The 7,757-nt window shown below is 54.3% G+C and overlaps 1 long non-coding RNA gene across 1 annotated transcript; it reads right to left on the bottom strand.

Annotated features, from left to right (window-relative positions):
* Nucleotides 1-2,722: 2,722 nt before the first annotated feature.
* On the bottom strand, nt 2,723-5,353 carry LOC130248236 (uncharacterized). Its single transcript, XR_008839615.1, has 2 exons — nt 5,054-5,353; nt 2,723-4,892 (listed from the first exon to the last, which is right to left on the bottom strand). It is a non-coding gene; the product is annotated as an uncharacterized LOC130248236 (long non-coding RNA).
* Between the last annotated feature and the right edge of the window lie 2,404 nt (nt 5,354-7,757).

Here is a 7,757-nt window from a genome sequence, read left to right as displayed (position 1 = left end):
GGCTGGAAATATCCTGCCATGGGGATGGTAATGTTTAGCAGTGCCATGAGCACATTGGTGGGGCTAAATGGCCCCAGGCAGGCTCACCTGGGACCCTCAGCCATGTAAGCTCCATTTGGGCTCAGGTGCAGGTGCCTGCTCCTGGCCTGAGCTCTGCTGTGGGTGTGTCTGTGCCCAGCCTCGTCCCCAGCTGTCCTGCTTTCCTGGCTGCTTGTTCCAAGTGGACTCCAGTCTTTGGCTGGTGGCAGCTGGGTCTCCAGGATGCACCTTGGACAAGTGATGCAGCCCTGCCCTGAGCCCTGTGTCCTGCTGCTCCTGGCAACATCTTCACTGGTCTGAGGCTGGGACTGGAGTCTGTCCCTGCTGTCACCACCTGTGGGACCGTGTTGGGGTGTGCTTGGCCTCAGCTGAGCTCTGCTCAGTCCCAAGCTGAGCTGGAGCCTGTGTGTGACCCAGACCCACACCTCCTTCTTGGGTGAAGGCTGTGCACCTTGCACCCATGCTTCCCTAGTGACCTTAGGGTGTCACTGCATCCCTTTTTCTGTCCCTAGGGCCTCTCAACACTGGCTTTCCCATGTCCCCTCCACTCCCTGGCTCTCCACAGTGGGGCCTTGGCACCCCTCCCCACATCTGCCTGACTCTGGGAGTCTTTTTTCATCATTCATGTGCCTGCACTGCTTCCAAGTAATGATCCCAACCTGGCTCCAAGTTCCCTGTCCTCACACTGTGACCTTAAGCTGGTCCTGTGCCACCATCCTCACCCAGTCCCACGACCCAGCACACAGCAGCCAGGGCATTTTACATGCATGGAGCCCAGAGCCCCACAGGGTGTGAGGACACACCTTGATGTTCTGCTCCATTTAGCCCCAGCTGTGCTGGAGGTACATCTGTGCCTGTTCCTGGCTGTCCTGACTGGTTTTCCTAGACAGACTCAACACCTGCTTTGTGGTCACTTCATCTCCAGCCCCATCCCTGTCTCTGCTGAGCTACTGAGGAACTACACCTGGAATAGGGGGGGTCACACCTGGAGTGTCCCCTCTTGTGGAACAGCCCTCTTCTTGCTGGTGACAAGCCAGACCATGTAGGAAACCTCCTCTCCAGGGGCCTTGGTGCTGGTTTTTCCCTTCCCACCCTGCTGCATCCATTAGTCTGCTGCTTTCTGGCAGCAGCTGCACATGGAACTGGAGACCTGAGCTTTTCCATTCCCCAGCCTCCAGCACTGCCAATCCCTGTGAGCTGGGAATGGGACTAAACTCACTCTCCAGCAGCAAACAGGTCCCAGCTCTCCCTCTCACTTCCTGAGTCCCTGTGCTGTTCAGGCTTTCTGAGAGAGAAGGAAGGGGAGCATTTCTCTCTGCCCCAGAGGGTCCAGCCCTTATTGTCTTCTCTGCCAGGGCTGGCTGGGCTGTGGCTGCTCTCCCCTTCCCTGTGAGCAGCTCCTAGTGCTGCTCCTTCCCCTCCCCTCTCCTATCCCAGCACACTTGCTGTGCTGTCATTCTGAAGAGCCTGTGCCTGAATGCTTGGCAAGAGGGAAATCAGCAATAATGGTAATAAAAAAAGACTCATAATCCCCCCCAGACACATTATGCAGCCAGGGAAAGAGAGCAAAGCAGGGAGGGCCTGGCTGGCCTCAAAGTCCTGTTCCACCTGCTTGTCAGCTCAGTGACCAAGCTGGGAGGGTCAGAGGAAGCCCTGGGGAGACACTGAAGCCAAAGGAGAGTGAGAAAAGTTTTCCCTGCTTTTGAGTCAGTCTCCCAGCCCACCTGCCTGGATTCCACTATTGGAAAAGATCTCTGCACCTCCAGACACCCCACAGACATGCTGGCAAGCATGAGTTAGCTGCTGATGTCCATCTTTGTGCAGAAAATGCTGCTGGCCCATGTTTCCCTCCCACTGACACTGAGCAATGTGGTCAGTAAGCAGTTGAGGCTTTTTTCCTCTCCAGGAGCAAGGCTGAAAGGATTCCCATGTGTGCACTTAAGCCATGTCTGTTTGTCAAGAGGTGTTGGCTCCCTCCTCACTGTGGTTATGGGAAGGCCTTTTTGTTTAAAAATGAAAACAAATGAATAGATTCCCCTGACACCCAGACTTTTCAGGCACAAACCCAAGGGAGTCCCTTGTTTAAACATCAGGAGTACATTGCTGGATAACACCCCTCATCTCCCTCCCCTCTGGGCATTTTTGGTGGTTGTGTCAGGCTTTTTTCTGCTTTTATTTGTTCTTTCTGAGCTTCTTGTTTCTGGCCAGGCCTGCCTGGGGAAAGTGGGAGGACAGTGAGGATCCCACAGGCTTGAGCTTCTGGGCTGGAACAGCACAGGGGCAGCACTGCTCTGAAAACTTGCTGTGGCAGGGCTGTAGGAGGGGATGCCATGAGCAGATGGAAACATATGGACAGTGTTTGGGGCAGGTCAGGGCCATGACATGAGCAGGCTGAAGTGGGAGAGAAAGTTTCCTCTCTCTTGATCTTAGGTTTCCCTCCCTTTTCTGCACATCTAAGCTGGTGAGGAAAAAACCAGTGCGCTCCCCTCCTCCCTGTCTTACAAAAACAGAGACTAGAGTCAAACTTGGAATTCCCCTCTGTCTCATCACTGGGGAGACAGGGTCTTGGTGGTGATCTCACCCCATCAGAAACCTTTCTGTGCATAAGGCTAAGCAAGCAATGAAGAGGGAGGACGGGGAGGAGGGGAGTTATGGCAGGAAACCAAGAACACATCAGACACTCTAAATTTAGATCTTTTTATTCAACTCGGACAATATTCCTTGATTTCTCATTGTTCAGCAGAGGGCAGAGGGCAGGGGATCTATTGAAAGGCTTTGTCCTGAGAGATGCCACTTTGTCTGGATATACAGGGGGGTGGAGGAGCCACACATCATGCAGGGCTGGCATGGGGGAGAGGTGCATGTCCCACAGTTCCAAATGGCTTTGGGATGGGATGGAGGTGGGCATCTCTGGGCAGCTCTGGCAGCTGTGAGGCAGAGCTCAGGGCTCCCCTCAGCCCTGCACTGCCAGGCCAGGCAGTCCCTGAGCAGAGAGCAGTGCCTGTGCTTTGGGGCAGCTCCCCTGGCAGGCACAGGGTGTGTAGGATAAACACACACCCGCTCTATACGTCTCGCTGCCTTTCCGGCATTGCAGCTCAAAGTCTATTTTTAAACTCCCTCCTTTATTACACAGGCCACAAGATAGTGGTGGCCAGCCAGGCCTGCTGTGCTGCTCTCCCACCCAGCCCAGCTGTGCCCCACACCTGGCCATGGGGCACCCAGTGACGGGGTGGGCTGCAGGGTGGGCTCTGGTGGGCAGGACCTCCCTCATCTCTCCAGGCTCAGCTGGGGTGCCCGGCTGCATTGGTACGAGGCTGCTGCAGTGTTTGGTCCCACTGTGTCAGGGGATGTCAGTTTTGCTCAGTTTAAGGGAGGCTAAAGGAGCTGAGAGTCGGCTGCAGCACCACCAAATCTGCCTGCTGCTGGTGTCAGCACCACCAGATGGGTGCAGGCAGGAGGACTGGTTCTTGCAGGTAGCACAAGCAGGGCTTTCCACTGATGCCCTGACCCCCAGCCAGGAGCACTTTGAGCGGGTTTTGCTGGGTGATGTGAGCAGCAGCAGCAGGTGGTGGGGGCTGGGATGGGGGGGGAGAGCTGCTTGCTTTTGGTTTTCGACCCTCATCCTCGTTTCACATGAGTCATGTTACGTTCTGAGCTGAGTAACTGCTGGGGCTATTTTTACTCCAGCTCAGCAAAGCTTCCTTCTCGCTGCTGCCGCTGCTGCCGCCGCCACCACCGCTCGCTGCCGGCCCGGGGGCAAAGGATGGGGACACGGTGAGTGGCAGAGGGCAGGGGCAGGGGAAGCAGTGCTTGGGGTGGTGCCAGTGGAAAGGGGGACTGCTGCCCACAGAATCAATCTGGAAACAAAAATAGTGTATGCCTTTTGAAAAACAGCAGATGACCTGCGATGTGTGCTGTGTTCACACACAAGTACGTGTGTATTTATTATACTGGGAGAGGGGAAGGGGGTAGGGAGAGAAATTCCTTTCGAGTGCTATTCACCAGTCTGGAAAAATAAAGAAGGAAAGCAGAACATTTTTTCCTTTCATCAAAACAGGAAAGAGAGGGGGAATGGGGTGGGGAGCAGATCCATAGACATAATGGATGGTTGCCAGTGTAAGGAAATTGTTCCGTTCTACCCTAAACTTGGGGGTTGGGGTGGGGGAGAAATGCATGGCAGTATGATCAGGGGAGGCTGCATCCCCTCCTCCCCACCTGATGCGGGAACGGGAAAGTGCTGGGAAATCGGTGCCCCCAGCCTTGCCTTTTCCCTTCGAATCCTGCTCGAGCCGCACATCCGCAGGGATGCGAAACGCCTTTGCCTCCTCCTTCAGCTGGAAGCACGGGGCAGGAAGGCACAGCCGGAGCCAGCCGCTGTCAGGGGCTGGGCTCTGCCCTCTGCCCGTGCCTGCACGCTCGTCCCCGTCCCCCTTCCCCATCCTCTCCTCCCTGCCAGATCCTGCCAGCAGTGGGAGAGATGAAGGGGGTGGTGAGGGGCTGGGGGAATCCCTCTGACGGAGAGACAGGCAGAGGGGTGTGGTTCCCAGGGAAAGCCTGGCAGGTCCCATCCAACGCCTGCTCCCCAGGTGACACCTTCCCTGCCTTTCCCTGAGCCGCTGGCTCCGCCAGGGTTTTACTCATCCTTGGAAAGCGTTTTCCCTGCCAGTGCCAGGGGCGGGAAGGCAAATTATGCAAGCCCTGGGTACCCTGAGGCTCTGCTTTTCTCCAGCACCAAATGCAAACACGGAACTCCGCGTCTGTCTCTGTCTCCTTCCTTTGGTGTCTCTTCTCCTTTCCTCCTTCTTCCTCCACTAAGCTGAGCTCAGGCATTGGGAAGTGGGATGTCAGCACCCCTGGGGCAGATGGTGCAGAACACAGTGCGAGCTACGCACAGTATCCCTGTCCCCACCACCTAGGATAGTCGGGATAAACCCCACCCAACCGGGGGCTGCTGTGTAAAACCCAGCTCGCCCCCAGAAGGGATCCCCGGGTGTAAAGGAGGTGTAAAACTTACTCCAGGTGCCTCGTTTGGGCTCCGGGCGCCTCCCGTCCATTGACGGCTGCGGTAGGCGTAGGGATTGCTCATCCTCCTCCTGAACTCCGGGACCCGAGCAGCAGCAGCACCTCAGCGAGATACCTCGAGTGGGCGGGCTGACTACACCTCCTGTTGGCTGTCAACACCTCCCAATTTCTTTCCATTGATTGTTTTCAAAATAGGGCTCATCATGGAGAGGCTGAGACATCTCAGCTGTTCAGACTGAGTCTTGCTTTCCATTGTGAGCCCTGTTTTTCTTCCTGTTGTTTCATAATTCTCTACCCCCTCTGAAAAAAAAAAATGTAATAAATTAAAAATATATATATGTATCACCCCTCAGTTCATGCTGCTGTGGATGGTGGCTAGTATGATCATTTTTTCCACCAACACGAGATGAGGGGAGAGCAGCCTTGCAGCAAGGAACTGCCTATTGTCCTCAGACACGTGTTGCTCTCCTCCCTAGTGATAAGAGAATAACCAGGGAGATGAGTTCAGCTGTTTGCTGAAGGTTTGAGAGCTGAAGTGGTGGTGAAAGTGTTTTAATCAGAAATCCTGGTGCAGGCTCAGGCAGTCTGGTTTTGTTGTGGTTTGTTTTCAGAGCCATTGTCAGCTAGCACAGTTGCAACCAGATCTTGTCAAGTCATGATGCTCTAATGGGACATTTTTATGGTCCAGATGCTCCATGTAGCCTCAAAATACCTTCCCAATATATGCCATGGTGGTTTCAGACTCTTATCCTGACATCTGGGACCTCCATGCCCACCCCACAGGCCAGGTGAGGGGAGATCCAGACATCCCCATTAGTTTTAGGGGTTTGTGGGACAGATCTCAAATAATTACACTGAAGTAAGAGAATCAAAGGAGCCCCCAGCAGACTCAAGGCACATCAGTTTTAGATGCATGCACCCCTATTGAACTCGGTGCCAGAGAGACTGACCCAGCCAGTCCAAACACATCACTAGAGAAAAATCTGTCACTGTGTTAGGAACAGAAAGAGTCAGGAAAAACCACTGAAGCTGGAGCAGCTTGAGTATCACTTTGCTCTATTTCCAGGCAGGGTCATAGGTAGATGATTAGTCAAATTCCAAACATCCTCTTCCTTGCTGTCTGGAGGTTCAGCAGGGATTAGCTTTTTGTTTCTGATGTCGAGCTTCTAAAAACTGCCCAGCATCATCCACATGAAAATAAATAACTCTATTCCTATCCCATCTAGCATGTAATAGAGCCGGATATTCAGAGAAAAAAAAAAAAAAAGCACATATCACTACACATATCTCCCCCAAAATCAGGCCCTGCAGCAGCTCTTGCTGCTACCAAGCAAGAAATCTGCAGCAGTCCCTGCTAGCTTTCTGCTGAGACCTTCTCCTCCCTGGCAGCAATGTCTGTGCCTGCTGAGGAGTTTGCTCAGCCCTCCCACACGCAGGCTGTTCAGTGCTGGCCAGGCAGCCACGGCGGCGTGGGGGACTCCCCGCACAGGTGGCGAGAGGCTGGTGGAGCCACGCCAGCTTCTTGGAGGGCACAGATCCTCAAAAGGCACCTGGGCCTCCACTGACACCCTGGGAACCTTCAACACCTAGCAGGGTCATGGATTCAGCACCCAGCTGTCCTCAGATCCCTCTACAGAGATAGAACTTCTCAAATCCTCACCTTCCCCCTGCTGACTGCTAAGGAGCCCAAGGCTACAGCATTTCTTTGGCTGGAAAGAGGTGAGATGGAGCAAGGCCCTTTTAAAACCTTTTTTTTTTGAAGCCCTCTAGAGTTTCAGAAGGTGTTTCAGCACCCAGGTGGACACCTGGGTTGCAGCTCCACCCAGCTGGGGGGTTAGAGCCAAATTATCATCACTTGAAATGGCTGGTACGCTGCTGGCTGGCCAGGATGGAGCATGAGGGGAATTCTAAGAGCTCCCTGAGGAATTTGGGGTGGGACAGGGTTAACATGGCTGGAGCATCTAAGATAAAGTCTTGTTAAGGTCTCTGACGGTGGAAATGAGCAAAGGTATGCCTTGCATTTCTACTTCCTTCCCCTTAAGCTCCAGTGTTGGAACTGAACCACTTGAGACTCGGTTTGAGGGACTCCCAGGACCCTCCTTATCCCTGCACTCATGCACCACAGATGGCCTGGGCTTTGGAGCTGACAGGGCTCTGAGCAGCTCCCCAGCTGTGGAGAAATCTGCCCACTCTTCCTCTGTGTTAGGGTGAATGAGGGCGATCCCCTGTGACCCAAGAGCACCTTGACATGCTGCCCCAGAGGACCAGGCTATTTTAAGAAAGCTGTATGGAGCAGCCCCAGTATTCCATGAGTCCCTGTGCTTCCTGACCAACACCCACATCAGTTCAGAGGTGCAGCTAGCCAAGCTGGGAGGTGCTGCCATCTGCTACAGGGGAGCATTTGGGATGCTGCTCCTCCTTCACGGACACTTTGGATGGTGCAAAGGGGAGTGCTGGTGCCAGACCGTGTGTTTTAGGGAGGGCTGGCTGCAGGAGACCTGCAGGCACCCAGAGAGTCTAAGGGAGCATGTGTGATGCTGTGAGATGAGGCCACCGGTATGCCAGTGGGAGTATGGATGTGAGAAGGGAAGGGAGAGGGGGAGAGTGAAGGAGAACACATGGATGCCCAGGGATGTGTGAATGAGAAGAAATTTGCACGTCGCTGTGCGTGCGAGCGGCTCGAGCAGAAGCGTGTG

Source organism: Oenanthe melanoleuca, chromosome 1A (assembly GCF_029582105.1).
Source record: "Oenanthe melanoleuca isolate GR-GAL-2019-014 chromosome 1A, OMel1.0, whole genome shotgun sequence".
Taxonomy (NCBI): Eukaryota; Metazoa; Chordata; class Aves; order Passeriformes; family Muscicapidae; genus Oenanthe; species Oenanthe melanoleuca.
The sequence above is the reverse complement of the archived record's forward strand: the minus strand, read 5'-3'. Positions and strand labels throughout refer to the sequence as shown.